We start from the raw sequence: 19,059 nt of genomic DNA, 5'->3' as shown, positions 1-19,059 counted from the left end.
TGAAACGGGCAACAGGTCTACTCACGGCTTGCAGCGGACAACAGGTCTACCCAGCCATGAAACGGGCAACAGGTCTACCAAGCTGCGGACACCAGGTCTACCCAGGGCATGCTGCGGACACCAGGTCTACCCACGGCTTGCTGCGGACAACAGGTCTACCCAGGCATGAAACGGGCAACAGGTCTACCAAGCTGCGGACACCAGGTCTACCCAGGGCATGCTGCGGACACCAGGTCTACCCACGGCTTGCTGCGGACACCAGGTCTACCAACTCAATGCTGCGGACAACAGGTCTACCCAGCCATGAAACGGGCAACAGGTCTACCAAGCTGCGGACACCAGGTCTACCCACGGCTTGCTGCGGACACCAGGTCTACCCAGCCATGAAACGGGCAACAGGTCTACCAAGCTGCGGACACCAGGTCTACCCAGGGCATGCTGCGGACACCAGGTCTACCCACGGCTTGCTGCGGACAACAGGTCTACCCAGCCATGAATCGGGCAACAGGTCTACCAAGCTGCGGACACCAGGTCTACCCACGGCTTGCTGCGGACACCAGGTCTACCCAGCCATGAAACGGGCACCAGGTCTACTCACGGCTTGCTGCGGACACCAGGTCTACCCAGCCATGAAACGGGCAACAGGTCTACCAAGCTGCGGACACCAGGTCTACCCAGCCATGAAACGGGCAACAGGTCTACCAACTCAATGCTGCGGACAACAGGTCTACCCAGCCATGAAACGGGCAACAGGTCTACCAAGCTGCGGACACCAGGTCTACCCACGGCTTGCTGCGGACACCAGGTCTACCAACTCAATGCTGCGGACACCAGGTCTACCCAGCCATGAAACGGGCAACAGGTCTACCAAGCTGCGGACACCAGGTCTACCCACGGCTTGCTGCGGACAACAGGTCTACCCAGGCATGAATCGGGCAACAGGTCTACCAAGCTGCGGACACCAGGTCTACCCACGGCTTGCTGCGGACAACAGGTCTACCCAGCCATGAAACGGGCAACAGGTCTACCAAGCTGCGGACACCAGGTCTACCCAGGGCATGCTGCGGACACCAGGTCTACCCAGCCATGAAACGGGCAACAGGTCTACTCACGGCTTGCTGCGGACACCAGGTCTACCCAGCCATGAAACGGGCAACAGGTCTACCAAGCTGCGGACACCAGGTCTACCCAGGGCATGCTGCGGACACCAGGTCTACCCAGTCATGAAACGGGCAACAGGTCTACTCACGACTTGCTGCGGACAACAGGTCTACCCAGCCATGAAACGGGCAACAGGTCTACCAAGCTGCGGACAACAGGTCTACCCAGGGCATGCTGCGGACACCAGGTCTACCCACTCAATGCTGCGGACAACAGGTCTACCCAGGCATGAATCGGGCAACAGGTCTACCAAGCTCCGGACACCAGGTCTACCCACGGCTTGCTGCGGACAACAGGTCTACCCAGCCATGAAACGGGCAACAGGTCTACCAAGCTGCGGACACCAGGTCTACCCAGGGCATGCTGCGGACACCAGGTCTACCCAGCCATGAAACGGGCAACAGGTCTACTCACGGCTTGCTGCGGACAACAGGTCTACCCAGCCATGAAACGGGCAACAGGTCTACCAAGCTGCGGACACCAGGTCTACCCAGGGCATGCTGCGGACACCAGGTCTACCCACTCAATGCTGCGGACAACAGGTCTACCCAGGCATGAATCGGGCAACAGGTCTACCAAGCTCCGGACACCAGGTCTACCCACGGCTTGCTGCGGACAACAGGTCTACCCAGCCATGAAACGGGCAACAGGTCTACCAAGCTGCGGACACCAGGTCTACCCAGGGCATGCTGCGGACACCAGGTCTACCCAGCCATGAAACGGGCAACAGGTCTACTCACGGCTTGCTGCGGACACCAGGTCTACCCAGCCATGAAACGGGCAACAGGTCTACCAAGCTGCGGACACCAGGTCTACCCAGGGCATGCTGCGGACACCAGGTCTACCCACTCAATGCTGCGGACAACAGGTCTACCCAGGCATGAATCGGGCAACAGGTCTACCAAGCTCCGGACACCAGGTCTACCCACGGCTTGCTGCGGACACCAGGTCTACCCAGCCATGAAACGGGCAACAGGTCTACCAAGCTGCGGACACCAGGTCTACCCAGGGCATGCTGCGGACACCAGGTCTACCCAGCCATGAAACGGGCAACAGGTCTACTCACGGCTTGCTGCGGACACCAGGTCTACCCAGCCATGAAACGGGCAACAGGTCTACCAAGCTGCGGACACCAGGTCTACCCAGGGCATGCTGCGGACACCAGGTCTACCCAGCCATGAAACGGGCAACAGGTCTACTCACGGCTTGCTGCGGACACCAGGTCTACCCAGCCATGAAACGGGCAACAGGTCTACCAAGCTGCGGACACCAGGTCTACCCAGGGCATGCTGCGGACACCAGGTCTACCCAGGGCATGCTGCGGACAACAGGTCTACCCAGGCATGAATCGGGCAACAGGTCTACCAAGCTCCGGACACCAGGTCTACCCACGGCTTGCTGCGGACACCAGGTCTACCCAGCCATGAAACGGGCAACAGGTCTACCAAGCTGCGGACACCAGGTCTACCCAGGGCATGCTGCGGACACCAGGTCTACCCAGCCATGAAACGGGCAACAGGTCTACTCACGGCTTGCTGCGGACACCAGGTCTACCCAGCCATGAAACGGGCAACAGGTCTACCAAGCTGCGGACACCAGGTCTACCCAGGGCATGCTGCGGACACCAGGTCTACCCAGCCATGAAACGGGCAACAGGTCTACTCACGGCTTGCTGCGGACACCAGGTCTACCCAGCCATGAAACGGGCAACAGGTCTACCAAGCTGCGGACACCAGGTCTACCCAGGGCATGCTGCGGACACCAGGTCTACCCAGGGCATGCTGCGGACAACAGGTCTACCCAGGCATGAATCGGGCAACAGGTCTACCAAGCTGCGGACACCAGGTCTACCCAGGGCATGCTGCGGACACCAGGTCTACCCAGCCATGAAACGGGCAACAGGTCTACCAAGCTGCGGACAACAGGTCTACCCAGGGCATGCTGCGGACACCAGGTCTACCCAGCCATGAAACGGGCAACAGGTCTACTCACGGCTTGCTGCGGACACCAGGTCTACCCAGCCATGAAACGGGCAACAGGTCTACCAAGCTGCGGACACCAGGTCTACCCAGGGCATGCTGCGGACACCAGGTCTACCCAGCCATGAAACGGGCAACAGGTCTACTCACGTCTTGCTGCGGACACCAGGTCTACCCAGCCATGAAACGGGCAACAGGTCTACCAAGCTGCGGACACCAGGTCTACTCACGGCTTGCTGCGGACACCAGGTCTACCCAGCCATGAAACGGGCAACAGGTCTACCAAGCTGCGGACACCAGGTCTACCCAGGGCATGCTGCGGACACCAGGTCTACCCACGGCTTGCTGCGGACACCAGGTCTACCCAGCCATGAAACGGGCAACAGGTCTACCAAGCTGCGGACACCAGGTCTACCCAGGGCATGCTGCGGACACCAGGTCTACCCACGGCTTGCTGCGGACAACAAGTCTACCCAGCCATGAAACGGGCAACAGGTCTACCAAGCTGCGGACACCAGGTCTACCCAGGGCATGCTGCGGACAACAGGTCTACCCAGCCATGAAACGGGCAACAGGTCTACTCACGGCTTGCTGCGGACACCAGGTCTACCCAGCCATGAAACGGGCAACAGGTCTACCAAGCTGCGGACACCAGGTCTACCCAGGGCATGCTGCGGACACCAGGTCTACCAACTCAATGCTGCGGACAACAGGTCTACCCAGCCATGAATCGGGCAACAGGTCTACCAAGCTGCGGACACCAGGTCTACCCACGGCTTGCTGCGGACACCAGGTCTACCCAGCCATGAAACGGGCAACAGGTCTACCAAGCTGCGGACACCAGGTCTACCCAGGGCATGCTGCGGACACCAGGTCTACCCAGCCATGAAACGGGCAACAGGTCTACTCACGGCTTGCTGCGGACAACAGGTCTACCCAGCCATGAAACGGGCAACAGGTCTACCAAGCTGCGGACACCAGGTCTACCCAGGGCATGCTGCGGACACCAGGTCTACCCACGGCTTGCTGCGGACAACAGGTCTACCCAGGCATGAATCGGGCAACAGGTCTACCAAGCTGCGGACACCAGGTCTACCCAGGGCATGCTGCGGACACCAGGTCTACCCAGCCATGAAACGGGCAACAGGTCTACTCACGGCTTGCTGCGGACACCAGGTCTACCCAGCCATGAAACGGGCAACAGGTCTACCAAGCTGCGGACACCAGGTCTACCCAGGGCATGCTGCGGACACCAGGTCTACCCAGGGCATGCTGCGGACAACAGGTCTACCCAGGCATGAATCGGGCAACAGGTCTACCAAGCTCCGGACACCAGGTCTACCCACGGCTTGCTGCGGACACCAGGTCTACCCAGCCATGAAACGGGCAACAGGTCTACCAAGCTGCGGACACCAGGTCTACCCAGGGCATGCTGCGGACACCAGGTCTACCCAGCCATGAAACGGGCAACAGGTCTACTCACGGCTTGCTGCGGACACCAGGTCTACCCAGCCATGAAACGGGCAACAGGTCTACCAAGCTGCGGACACCAGGTCTACCCAGGGCATGCTGCGGACACCAGGTCTACCCACGGCTTGCTGCGGACACCAGGTCTACCCAGCCATGAAACGGGCAACAGGTCTACCCAGCTGCGGACACCAGGTCTACCCAGGGCATGCTGCGGACACCAGGTCTACCCAGCCATGAAACGGGCAACAGGTCTACTCACGGCTTGCAGCGGACAACAGGTCTACCCAGCCATGAAACGGGCAACAGGTCTACCAAGCTGCGGACACCAGGTCTACCCAGGGCATGCTGCGGACACCAGGTCTACCCACGGCTTGCTGCGGACAACAGGTCTACCCAGGCATGAAACGGGCAACAGGTCTACCAAGCTGCGGACACCAGGTCTACCCAGGGCATGCTGCGGACACCAGGTCTACCCACGGCTTGCTGCGGACACCAGGTCTACCAACTCAATGCTGCGGACAACAGGTCTACCCAGCCATGAAACGGGCAACAGGTCTACCAAGCTGCGGACACCAGGTCTACCCACGGCTTGCTGCGGACACCAGGTCTACCCAGCCATGAAACGGGCAACAGGTCTACCAAGCTGCGGACACCAGGTCTACCCAGGGCATGCTGCGGACACCAGGTCTACCCACGGCTTGCTGCGGACAACAGGTCTACCCAGCCATGAATCGGGCAACAGGTCTACCAAGCTGCGGACACCAGGTCTACCCACGGCTTGCTGCGGACACCAGGTCTACCCAGCCATGAAACGGGCACCAGGTCTACTCACGGCTTGCTGCGGACACCAGGTCTACCCAGCCATGAAACGGGCAACAGGTCTACCAAGCTGCGGACACCAGGTCTACCCAGCCATGAAACGGGCAACAGGTCTACCAACTCAATGCTGCGGACAACAGGTCTACCCAGCCATGAAACGGGCAACAGGTCTACCAAGCTGCGGACACCAGGTCTACCCACGGCTTGCTGCGGACACCAGGTCTACCAACTCAATGCTGCGGACACCAGGTCTACCCAGCCATGAAACGGGCAACAGGTCTACCAAGCTGCGGACACCAGGTCTACCCACGGCTTGCTGCGGACAACAGGTCTACCCAGGCATGAATCGGGCAACAGGTCTACCAAGCTGCGGACACCAGGTCTACCCACGGCTTGCTGCGGACAACAGGTCTACCCAGCCATGAAACGGGCAACAGGTCTACCAAGCTGCGGACACCAGGTCTACCCAGGGCATGCTGCGGACACCAGGTCTACCCAGCCATGAAACGGGCAACAGGTCTACTCACGGCTTGCTGCGGACACCAGGTCTACCCAGCCATGAAACGGGCAACAGGTCTACCAAGCTGCGGACACCAGGTCTACCCAGGGCATGCTGCGGACACCAGGTCTACCCAGTCATGAAACGGGCAACAGGTCTACTCACGACTTGCTGCGGACAACAGGTCTACCCAGCCATGAAACGGGCAACAGGTCTACCAAGCTGCGGACAACAGGTCTACCCAGGGCATGCTGCGGACACCAGGTCTACCCACTCAATGCTGCGGACAACAGGTCTACCCAGGCATGAATCGGGCAACAGGTCTACCAAGCTCCGGACACCAGGTCTACCCACGGCTTGCTGCGGACAACAGGTCTACCCAGCCATGAAACGGGCAACAGGTCTACCAAGCTGCGGACACCAGGTCTACCCAGGGCATGCTGCGGACACCAGGTCTACCCAGCCATGAAACGGGCAACAGGTCTACTCACGGCTTGCTGCGGACAACAGGTCTACCCAGCCATGAAACGGGCAACAGGTCTACCAAGCTGCGGACACCAGGTCTACCCAGGGCATGCTGCGGACACCAGGTCTACCCACTCAATGCTGCGGACAACAGGTCTACCCAGGCATGAATCGGGCAACAGGTCTACCAAGCTCCGGACACCAGGTCTACCCACGGCTTGCTGCGGACAACAGGTCTACCCAGCCATGAAACGGGCAACAGGTCTACCAAGCTGCGGACACCAGGTCTACCCAGGGCATGCTGCGGACACCAGGTCTACCCAGCCATGAAACGGGCAACAGGTCTACTCACGGCTTGCTGCGGACACCAGGTCTACCCAGCCATGAAACGGGCAACAGGTCTACCAAGCTGCGGACACCAGGTCTACCCAGGGCATGCTGCGGACACCAGGTCTACCCACTCAATGCTGCGGACAACAGGTCTACCCAGGCATGAATCGGGCAACAGGTCTACCAAGCTCCGGACACCAGGTCTACCCACGGCTTGCTGCGGACACCAGGTCTACCCAGCCATGAAACGGGCAACAGGTCTACCAAGCTGCGGACACCAGGTCTACCCAGGGCATGCTGCGGACACCAGGTCTACCCAGCCATGAAACGGGCAACAGGTCTACTCACGGCTTGCTGCGGACACCAGGTCTACCCAGCCATGAAACGGGCAACAGGTCTACCAAGCTGCGGACACCAGGTCTACCCAGGGCATGCTGCGGACACCAGGTCTACCCAGCCATGAAACGGGCAACAGGTCTACTCACGGCTTGCTGCGGACACCAGGTCTACCCAGCCATGAAACGGGCAACAGGTCTACCAAGCTGCGGACACCAGGTCTACCCAGGGCATGCTGCGGACACCAGGTCTACCCAGGGCATGCTGCGGACAACAGGTCTACCCAGGCATGAATCGGGCAACAGGTCTACCAAGCTCCGGACACCAGGTCTACCCACGGCTTGCTGCGGACACCAGGTCTACCCAGCCATGAAACGGGCAACAGGTCTACCAAGCTGCGGACACCAGGTCTACCCAGGGCATGCTGCGGACACCAGGTCTACCCAGCCATGAAACGGGCAACAGGTCTACTCACGGCTTGCTGCGGACACCAGGTCTACCCAGCCATGAAACGGGCAACAGGTCTACCAAGCTGCGGACACCAGGTCTACCCAGGGCATGCTGCGGACACCAGGTCTACCCAGCCATGAAACGGGCAACAGGTCTACTCACGGCTTGCTGCGGACACCAGGTCTACCCAGCCATGAAACGGGCAACAGGTCTACCAAGCTGCGGACACCAGGTCTACCCAGGGCATGCTGCGGACACCAGGTCTACCCAGGGCATGCTGCGGACAACAGGTCTACCCAGGCATGAATCGGGCAACAGGTCTACCAAGCTGCGGACACCAGGTCTACCCAGGGCATGCTGCGGACACCAGGTCTACCCAGCCATGAAACGGGCAACAGGTCTACCAAGCTGCGGACAACAGGTCTACCCAGGGCATGCTGCGGACACCAGGTCTACCCAGCCATGAAACGGGCAACAGGTCTACTCACGGCTTGCTGCGGACACCAGGTCTACCCAGCCATGAAACGGGCAACAGGTCTACCAAGCTGCGGACACCAGGTCTACCCAGGGCATGCTGCGGACACCAGGTCTACCCAGCCATGAAACGGGCAACAGGTCTACTCACGTCTTGCTGCGGACACCAGGTCTACCCAGCCATGAAACGGGCAACAGGTCTACCAAGCTGCGGACACCAGGTCTACTCACGGCTTGCTGCGGACACCAGGTCTACCCAGCCATGAAACGGGCAACAGGTCTACTCACGGCTTGCTGCGGACACCAGGTCTACCCAGCCATGAAACGGGCAACAGGTCTACCAAGCTGCGGACAACAGGTCTACCCAGGGCATGCTGCGGACAACAGGTCTACCCAGCCATGAAACGGGCAACAGGTCTACTCACGGCTTGCTGCGGACACCAGGTCTACCCAGCCATGAAACGGGCAACAGGTCTACCAAGCTGCGGACACCAGGTCTACCCAGGGCATGCTGCGGACACCAGGTCTACCCACGGCTTGCTGCGGACACCAGGTCTACCCAGCCATGAAACGGGCAACAGGTCTACCAAGCTGCGGACACCAGGTCTACCCAGGGCATGCTGCGGACACCAGGTCTACCCACGGCTTGCTGCGGACAACAAGTCTACCCAGCCATGAAACGGGCAACAGGTCTACCAAGCTGCGGACACCAGGTCTACCCAGGGCATGCTGCGGACAACAGGTCTACCCAGCCATGAAACGGGCAACAGGTCTACTCACGGCTTGCTGCGGACACCAGGTCTACCCAGCCATGAAACGGGCAACAGGTCTACCAAGCTGCGGACACCAGGTCTACCCAGGGCATGCTGCGGACACCAGGTCTACCAACTCAATGCTGCGGACAACAGGTCTACCCAGCCATGAATCGGGCAACAGGTCTACCAAGCTGCGGACACCAGGTCTACCCACGGCTTGCTGCGGACACCAGGTCTACCCAGCCATGAAACGGGCAACAGGTCTACCAAGCTGCGGACACCAGGTCTACCCAGGGCATGCTGCGGACACCAGGTCTACCCAGCCATGAAACGGGCAACAGGTCTACTCACGGCTTGCTGCGGACAACAGGTCTACCCAGCCATGAAACGGGCAACAGGTCTACCAAGCTGCGGACACCAGGTCTACCCAGGGCATGCTGCGGACACCAGGTCTACCCACGGCTTGCTGCGGACAACAGGTCTACCCAGGCATGAATCGGGCAACAGGTCTACCAAGCTGCGGACACCAGGTCTACCCAGGGCATGCTGCGGACACCAGGTCTACCCACGGCTTGCTGCGGACAACAGGTCTACCCAGCCATGAATCGGGCAACAGGTCTACCAAGCTCCGGACACCAGGTCTACCCACGGCTTGCTGCGGACACCAGGTCTACCCAGCCATGAAACGGGCAACAGGTCTACCAAGCTGCGGACACCAGGTCTACCCAGCCATGAAACGGGCAACAGGTCTACCAACTCAATGCTGCGGACAACAGGTCTACCCAGCCATGAAACGGGCAACAGGTCTACCAAGCTGCGGACACCAGGTCTACCCACGGCTTGCTGCGGACACCAGGTCTACCCAGCCATGAAACGGGCAACAGGTCTACCAAGCTGCGGACACCAGGTCTACCCAGGGCATGCTGCGGACAACAGGTCTACCCAGCCATGAAACGGGCAACAGGTCTACTCACGGCTTGCTGCGGACAACAGGTCTACCCAGCCATGAAACGGGCAACAGGTCTACCAAGCTGCGGACACCAGGTCTACCCAGGGCATGCTGCGGACACCAGGTCTACCCAGCCATGAAACGGGCAACAGGTCTACTCACGGCTTGCTGCGGACACCAGGTCTACCCAGCCATGAATCGGGCAACAGGTCTACCAAGCTGCGGACAACAGGTCTACCCAGCCATGAAACGGGCAACAGGTCTACCATCTCAATGCTGCGGACACCAGGTCTACCCAGCCATGAAACGGGCAACAGGTCTACCAAGCTGCGGACACCAGGTCTACCCAGGGTATGTAGCGGACACCAGGTCTACCAACTCAATGCTGCGGACAACAGGTCTACCCAGCCATGAAACGGGCAACAGGTCTACCAAGCTGCGGACACCAGGTCTACCCACGGCTTGCTGCGGACACCAGGTCTACCCAGCCATGAAACGGGCAGCAGGTCTACCCACGGCTTGCTGCGGACACCAGGTCTACCCAGCCATGAAACGGGCAACAGGTCTACCAAGCTGCGGACACCAGGTCTACCCAGGGCATGCTGCGGACAACAGGTCTACCCAGCCATGAAACGGGCAACAGGTCTACTCACGGCTTGCTGCGGACACCAGGTCTACCCAGCCATGAAACGGGCAACAGGTCTACCAAGCTGCGGACACCAGGTCTACCCAGGGCATGCTGCGGACACCAGGTCTACCCAGCCATGAAACGGGCAACAGGTCTACTCACGGCTTGCTGCGGACACCAGGTCTACCCAGCCATGAAACGGGCAACAGGTCTACCAAGCTGCGGACACCAGGTCTACCCAGCTATGAAACGGGCAACAGGTCTACCAAGCTGCGGACACCAGGTCTACCCAGGGCATGCTGCGGACACCAGGTCTACCAACTCAATGCTGCGGACAACAGGTCTACCCAGCCATGAATCGGGCAACAGGTCTACCAAGCTGCGGACACCAGGTCTACCCACGGCTTGCTGCGGACAACAGGTCTACCCAGCCATGAAACGGGCAACAGGTCTACCAAGCTGCGGACACCAGGTCTACCCAGGGCATGCTGCGGACACCAGGTCTACCCAGCCATGAAACGGGCAACAGGTCTACCAAGCTGCGGACACCAGGTCTACCCAGGGCATGCTGCGGACACCAGGTCTACCAACTCAATGCTGCGGACAACAGGTCTACCCAGCCATGAAACGGGCAACAGGTCTACCAAGCTGCGGACACCAGGTCTACCCAGGGCATGCTGCGGACACCAGGTCTACCAACTCAATGCTGCGGACACCAGGTCTACCCAGCCATGAATCGGGCAACAGGTCTACCAAGCTGCGGACACCAGGTCTACCCAGGGCATGCTGCGGACACCAGGTCTACCCAGCCATGAAACGGGCAACAGGTCTACTCACGGCTTGCTGCGGACAACAGGTCTACCCAGCCATGAAACGGGCAACAGGTCTACCAAGCTGCGGACACCAGGTCTACCCAGGGCATGCTGCGGACACCAGGTCTACCCACTCAATGCTGCGGACAACAGGTCTACCCAGGCATGAATCGGGCAACAGGTCTACCAAGCTGCGGACACCAGGTCTACCCAGGGCATGCTGCGGACACCAGGTCTACCCACGGCTTGCTGCGGACAACAGGTCTACCCAGGCATGAATCGGGCAACAGGTCTACCAAGCTCCGGACACCAGGTCTACCCACGGCTTGCTGCGGACACCAGGTCTACCCAGCCATGAAACGGGCAACAGGTCTACCAAGCTGCGGACACCAGGTCTACCCAGCCATGAAACGGGCAACAGGTCTACCAACTCAATGCTGCGGACAACAGGTCTACCCAGCCATGAAACGGGCAACAGGTCTACCAAGCTGCGGACACCAGGTCTACCCACGGCTTGCTGCGGACACCAGGTCTACCCAGCCATGAAACGGGCAACAGGTCTACCAAGCTGCGGACACCAGGTCTACCCAGGGCATGCTGCGGACAACAGGTCTACCCAGCCATGAAACGGGCAACAGGTCTACTCACGGCTTGCTGCGGACACCAGGTCTACCCAGCCATGAAACGGGCAACAGGTCTACCAAGCTGCGGACAACAGGTCTACCCAGGGCATGCTGCGGACACCAGGTCTACCCAGCCATGAAACGGGCAACAGGTCTACTCACGGCTTGCTGCGGACACCAGGTCTACCCAGCCATGAATCGGGCAACAGGTCTACCAAGCTGCGGACAACAGGTCTACCCAGCCATGAAACGGGCAACAGGTCTACCATCTCAATGCTGCGGACACCAGGTCTACCCAGCCATGAAACGGGCAACAGGTCTACCAAGCTGCGGACACCAGGTCTACCCAGGGTATGTAGCGGACACCAGGTCTACCAACTCAATGCTGCGGACAACAGGTCTACCCAGCCATGAAACGGGCAACAGGTCTACCAAGCTGCGGACACCAGGTCTACCCACGGCTTGCTGCGGACACCAGGTCTACCCAGCCATGAAACGGGCAGCAGGTCTACCCACGGCTTGCTGCGGACACCAGGTCTACCCAGCCATGAAACGGGCAACAGGTCTACCAAGCTGCGGACACCAGGTCTACCCAGGGCATGCTGCGGACAACAGGTCTACCCAGCCATGAAACGGGCAACAGGTCTACTCACGGCTTGCTGCGGACAACAGGTCTACCCAGCCATGAAACGGGCAACAGGTCTACCAAGCTGCGGACACCAGGTCTACCCAGGGCATGCTGCGGACACCAGGTCTACCCAGCCATGAAACGGGCAACAGGTCTACTCACGGCTTGCTGCGGACACCAGGTCTACCCAGCCATGAAACGGGCAACAGGTCTACCAAGCTGCGGACACCAGGTCTACCCAGCTATGAAACGGGCAACAGGTCTACCAAGCTGCGGACACCAGGTCTACCCAGGGCATGCTGCGGACACCAGGTCTACCCACTCAATGCTGCGGACAACAGGTCTACCCAGGCATGAATCGGGCAACAGGTCTACCAAGCTCCGGACACCAGGTCTACCCACGGCTTGCTGCGGACACCAGGTCTACCCAGCCATGAAACGGGCAACAGGTCTACCAAGCTGCGGACACCAGGTCTACCCAGGTCATGCTGCGGACACCAGGTCTACCCAGCCATGAAACGGGCAACAGGTCTACTCACGGCTTGCTGCGGACACCAGGTCTACCCAGCCATGAAACGGGCAACAGGTCTACCAAGCTGCGGACACCAGGTCTACCCAGGGCATGCTGCGGACACCAGGTCTACCAACTCAATGCTGCGGACAACAGGTCTACCCAGCCATGAAACGGGCAACAGGTCTACCAAGCTGCGGACACCAGGTCTACCCAGGGCATGCTGCGGACACCAGGTCTACCAACTCAATGCTGCGGACAACAGGTCTACCCAGCCATGAATCGGGCAACAGGTCTACCAAGCTGCGGACACCAGGTCTACCCACGGCTTGCTGCGGACACCAGGTCTACCCAGCCATGAAACGGGCAACAGGTCTACCAAGCTGCGGACACCAGGTCTACCCAGGGCATGCTGCGGACACCAGGTCTACCCACGGCTTGCTGCGGACAACAGGTCTACCCACGGCTTGCTGCGGACAACAGGTCTACCCACTCCAAGCTGCGGACACCAGGTCTAACTACTCCATTACGCGGACAACAGGTCTACCCACTCCATGCGGCGGACAACATGTCTACCCGCTCCATGCTGCGGACACCAGGTCTGCCCACGCCGTGATGCGGACCACAGGTCTACCTTCGCCATGCTGCACGCAGCCCGGGTCGCACCGGAGCTAGGTAGACCCGGTCGCCGCGGCCGTCGCAGCGCCCTCGCCCTCGACGGCGGACCCACGCCGCCGGTCCCGGAGGCGGGTAGACCTGGTCGCCGCGGCCACGGCGGCCGCCCATCCCGGAGCCCAGTAGACCTGGCCGCCGCGGGACCGGCCAAGTTTCCCGGAGTCGTGTAGACCTGGTCGTCGCGGCCACGGCCGCCGCCGCTGCGCCTTCGCCGGCGACGGCGGTCCCACGCCACCGGCCCCGGAGCCGCGTCGACCTGGCCGCCGCGGGACGGGCCACGTTTCGCGGATCCGGGTAGACGAGGCATCCTTGTACCATCTCGGAGCCGGGGAAACCCCACAGCCTCTTAACGCTCCGGAGCCCAAGTGCTCCAGCAGCCTTGCCCCGCCCGGCAGAATCGATTTCAAGACCAAGACATATTTTCGACAACATTTTATTTCATCATTTCATTTCATTTCTTTTCATTTCATTTTATTATTTTATTTTATTTCGTTTTGTTTTGTTTTGTTTTGTTTTGTTTTGATTTGATTTGATTTGTTTCATTTCCTCTTTGCCTTTTTTGAATGATTGCCTCTTCTATTTACTCGGAAAGAAAATCTTTTCCGGAAAACAAAACTCTTGCCAAATCTTATTTGTGATCCCTTTGGGCCCACAGCCGAGCTGACGGAGGGCCTGTGCCCGGTTCTCGCCCTGCTGACACACTGACCCCCCCAAACGGCGTCCTCCCTACCCCACGCCTCCTCCCCCGTCCCCCAGAGACCCTACCTACAGAGCCCCCCCCCCCCCACAAAACAGAACCTCACGGGCCGCAGCACAGCCAGGGGAAGCACGTACGTGCAGCGAAACTCGGCCCAAAGCCGCCGCGCCCTGGCACAACTCGCCCTGCCCCTTCCCGCCCCACGGAGGCGGCTGCATCGAGGCGACCGGCGCCGCCGTCGGCAAGCGGGTGGCCGCTTTCGGGCCGGTTCTTCCGCGGAAGGTCTGCAGAGCTCTTGGGGCCTCGGCGCGGGTTTGGGGGGCCGTGAGGGCTCGCTGTCGAGGCGCCCGGGGCCGGCACGAAGCCGCCTGCCCTCTCCCTGTCCCTGCCCCGTCTTCCGCAGCCACCCATTAACGCTGGGGGCGAGCCCGCCCTCCGCCATCAACCTCCCATGCAGCGCTTTCAGACTTTCCCCGCCCCTGCCCATTGTCGGCTGGGGGCGCCCTGCCCCCCGCCGTCAGCCTCCCTGGCAGCGCTTTCAGACTCTCTCGGGCCCCTGCCCATTGTCGGCTGGGGGCGCCCCGCCCCCCGCCCTCAGCCTCCCTGGCAGCGCTTTCAGACTGCCTCGGGCCCTGCCCATTGTCGGTTGGGGGCGCCCCGCCCCCCGCCCTCAGCCTCCCTGGCAGCGCTTTCAGACGGTCTCGTGCCCTGCCCATTGTCGGTTGGGGGCGACCCCGCCCTCCGCCATCAGCCTCCCTGGCAGCGCTTTCAGACTGCCTCGGGCCCTGCCCATTGTCGGTTGGGGGCGACCCCGCCCTCCGCCATCAGCCTCCCTGGCAGCACTTTCAGCCTCTTCCTGCCCCCGCCCACGGTCCCACCGGGCAGTTTACACGGCGGCGGCGGGAGGCTGATGCCGAGGTCGGCAGGCGGAGAGCCTGGTGCACAAGCAGGGATGGCGGCGGGATGATTGGCGCCGTCTGTCCCTGGTCAAAGAAGCTCTCTGTTCAGCTTTCTCGGAGCCTTTTGCTTTGGTGGCGTTCCTTCCTCCTCCGCCCCGGCGCCGCTCAAGCCTGCGGCAGGGCGGCAGCGCGGCGGGTGGGCGGCCGGGGGGAGGGGGGAGGGGGGGGGGAGGGAGGGAGCGCGCGAGCGAGCGAGCGAGCGAGCGCGCTGCAGAAATGAAGCCCGGAGCAGGGCCGCGGTCCATTCGAGCACGGGGAGGGGGCGCGACAACGCTGCCTGCTCCTGTCGGGGAGCGCTTGGGGAAGTGGGGTGCCGGCACCATGACGGCGGAGCGGACAGGGGCCGCGGCTGGGGAAGAGGCCGGCGGAGCTCGCCAGTGGATGCTGGCGCACGGAGCCGGCAGGGACACCTGGGCACGGCTGGGACCGAAAGTCGCCCGCCTTCACGCCCCGCCTTTCGCCGGGGGGAAGAAGACGCGAGAGCAGGGCTGCCTGCTGGGCTGCCAGTGCCCGCGGTCATGCCGGACGTGCAGGCCGACCGCCGAAGGCGTGCTCGCCGCTGCAGAGACGACAAGGGGGCCGCGCGTCCGATGGAAGAGACGGGGCGCCATCGCGCGGCGGCCGGGCTGCAAGGCCGGCCGACGGTAACAGGACTACCACGCCGCGGGCGGCCAGAGACAAAGACCGGCCGAGGGCAACAGGTCTACCCAGCATTATGCCGGCCGGTACCAGGGCCGGCCGAGGGCAACAGGTCTACCCAGCATTAGGCCAGCCGGAAAGACGGCCGGCAGAGGGCAACAGGTCTACCCAGCATTCGGCCGTCAGGTAACACTGCCGGCCGAGGGCAACAGGTCTACCCAGCATTCGGCTGGCCGGTAACACGGCGGGCCGAGGGCAACAGGTCTACCCAGCATTAGGCCGGCCGGTAACACTGCCGGCCGAGGGCAACAGGTCTACCCAGCATTAGGCCGCCACGTCCAAAGGCCGGCCGAGGGCAACAGGTCTACCCAGCATTAGGCCGCCACGTCCAAAGGCCGGCCGAGGGCAACAGGTCTACCCAGCATTCGGCCGCCACGTCCAAAGGCCGGCCGAGGGCAACAGGTCTACCCAGCATTCGGCCGCCACGTCCAAAGGCCGGCCGAGGGCAACAGGTCTACCCAGCATTCGGCCGCCACGTCCAAAGGCCGGCCGAGGGCAACAGGTCTACCCAGCATTCGGCCGCCACGTCCAAAGGCCGGCCGAGGGCAACAGGTCTACCCAGCATTCGGCCGCCACGTCCAAAGGCCGGCCGAGGGCAACAGGTCTACCCAGCATTCGGCCGTCAGGTACAAAGGCCGGCCGAGGGCAACAGGTCTACCCAGCATTAGGCTGCCACGTACAAAGGCCGGCCGAGGGCAACAGGTCTACCCAGCATTCGGCCGTCAGGTACAAAGGCCGGCCGAGGGCAACAGGTCTACCCAGCATTAGGCCGGCCGGTAACACTGCCGGCCGAGGGCAACAGGTCTACCCAGCATTAGGCCGCCACGTCCAAAGGCCGGCCGAGGGCAACAGGTCTAACCAGCATTAGGCCGGCCGGCAGAGGGCAACAGGTCTACCCAGCATTCGGCCGTCAGGTACAAAGGCCGGCCGAGGGCAACAGGTCTACCCAGCATTAGGCCGGCCGGTAACACTGCCGGCCGAGGGCAACAGGTCTACCCAGCATTAGGCCGCCACGTCCAAAGGCCGGCCGAGGGCAAGAGGTCTACCCAGCATTAGGCCGCCACGTCCAAAGGCCGGCCGAGGGCAACAGGTCTACCCAGCATTAGGCCGCCACGTCCAAAGGCCGGCCGAGGGCAACAGGTCTACCCAGCATTCGGCCGTCAGGTACAAAGGCCGGCCGAGGGCAACAGGTCTACCCAGCATTCGGCCGCCACGTCCAAAGGCCGGCCGAGGGCAACAGGTCTACCCAGCATTAGGCCGCCACGTCCAAAGGCCGGCCGAGGGCAACAGGTCTACCCAGCATTAGGCCGCCACGTCCAAAGGCCGGCCGAGGGCAACAGGTCTACCCAGCATTAGGCCGGCCGGCCGAGGGCAACAGGTCTACCCAGCATTCGGCCGTCAGGTACAAAGGCCGGCCGAGGGCAACAGGTCTACCCAGCATTAGGCCGCCACGTCCAAAGGCCGGCCGAGGGCAACAGGTCTACCCAGCATTAGGCCGCCACGTCCAAAGGCCGGCCGAGGGCAACAGGTCTACCCAGCATTAGGCCGCCACATCCAAAGGCCGGCCGAGGGCAACAGGTCTACCCAGCATTAGGCCGGCCGGCAGAGGGCAACAGGTCTACCCAGCATTCGGCCGTCAGGTACAAAGGCCGGCCGAGGGCAACAGGTCTACCCAGCATTCGGCCGCCACGTCCAAAGGCCGGCCGAGGGCAACAGGTCTACCCAGCATTAGGCCGCCACGTCCAAAGGCCGGCCGAGGGCAACAGGTCTAACCAGCATTAGGCCGCCACGTCCAAAGGCCGGCCGAGGGCAACAGGTCTACCCAGCATTCGGCCGTCAGGTACAAAGGCCGGCCGAGGGCAACAGGTCTACCCAGCATTAGGCTGCCACGTACAAAGGCCGGCCGAGGGCAACAGGTCTACCCAGCATTCGGCCGTCAGGTACAAAGGCCGGCCGAGGGCAACAGGTCTACCCAGCATTAGGCCGGCCGGTAACACTGCCGGCCGAGGGCAACAGGTCTACCCAGCATTAGGCCGCCACGTCCAAAGGCCGGCCGAGGGCAACAGGTCTAACCAGCATTAGGCCGGCCGGCAGAGGGCAACAGGTCTACCCAGCATTCGGCCGTCAGGTACAAAGGCCGGCCGAGGGCAACAGGTCTACCCAGCATTAGGCCGGCCGGTAACACTGCCGGCCGAGGGCAACAGGTCTACCCAGCATTAGGCCGCCACGTCCAAAGGCCGGCCGAGGGCAAGAGGTCTACCCAGCATTAGGCCGCCACGTCCAAAGGCCGGCCGAGGGCAACAGGTCTACCCAGCATTAGGCCGCCACGTCCAAAGGCCGGCCGAGGGCAACAGGTCTACCCAGCATTCGGCCGTCAGGTACAAAGGCCGGCCGAGGGCAACAGGTCTACCCAGCATTCGGCCGCCACGTCCAAAGGCCGGCCGAGGGCAACAGGTCTACCCAGCATTAGGCCGCCACGTCCAAAGGCCGGCCGAGGGCAACAGGTCTACCCAGCATTAGGCCGCCACGTCCAAAGGCCGGCCGAGGGCAACAGGTCTACCCAGCATTAGGCCGGCCGGCCGAGGGCAACAGGTCTACCCAGCATTCGGCCGTCAGGTACAAAGGCCGGCCGAGGGCAACAGGTCTACCCAGCATTAGGCCGCCACGTCCAAAGGCCGGCCGAGGGCAACAGGTCTACCCAGCATTAGGCCGCCACGTCCAAAGGCCGGCCGAGGGCAACAGGTCTACCCAGCATTAGGCCGCCACATCCAAAGGCCGGCCGAGGGCAACAGGTCTACCCAGCATTAGGCCGGCCGGCAGAGGGCAACAGGTCTACCCAGCATTCGGCCGTCAGGTACAAAGGCCGGCCGAGGGCAACAGGTCTACCCAGCATTAGGCCGCCACGTCCAAAGGCCGGCCGAGGGCAACAGGTCTACCCAGCATTAGGCCGGCCGGTAACACGGCCGGCAGAGGGCAACAGGTCTACTCAGCATTAGGCCGGCCGGTAAAACGGCAGGCCGAGGGCAACAGGTCTACCCAGCATTCGGCCGTCAGGTACAAAGGCCGGCCGAGGGCAACAGGTCTACCCAGCACCTGCCAGGACGGCAGGGCGCCGAACCGGGCTCCGCGTGCCACCGTCT

This window comes from Sturnus vulgaris, unplaced genomic scaffold, assembly GCF_052056855.1.
Source record: "Sturnus vulgaris isolate bStuVul1 unplaced genomic scaffold, bStuVul1.hap1 Scaffold_156, whole genome shotgun sequence".
In the NCBI taxonomy this organism is placed as follows: Eukaryota; Metazoa; Chordata; class Aves; order Passeriformes; family Sturnidae; genus Sturnus; species Sturnus vulgaris.
This window is presented reverse-complemented; position numbering follows the sequence as displayed.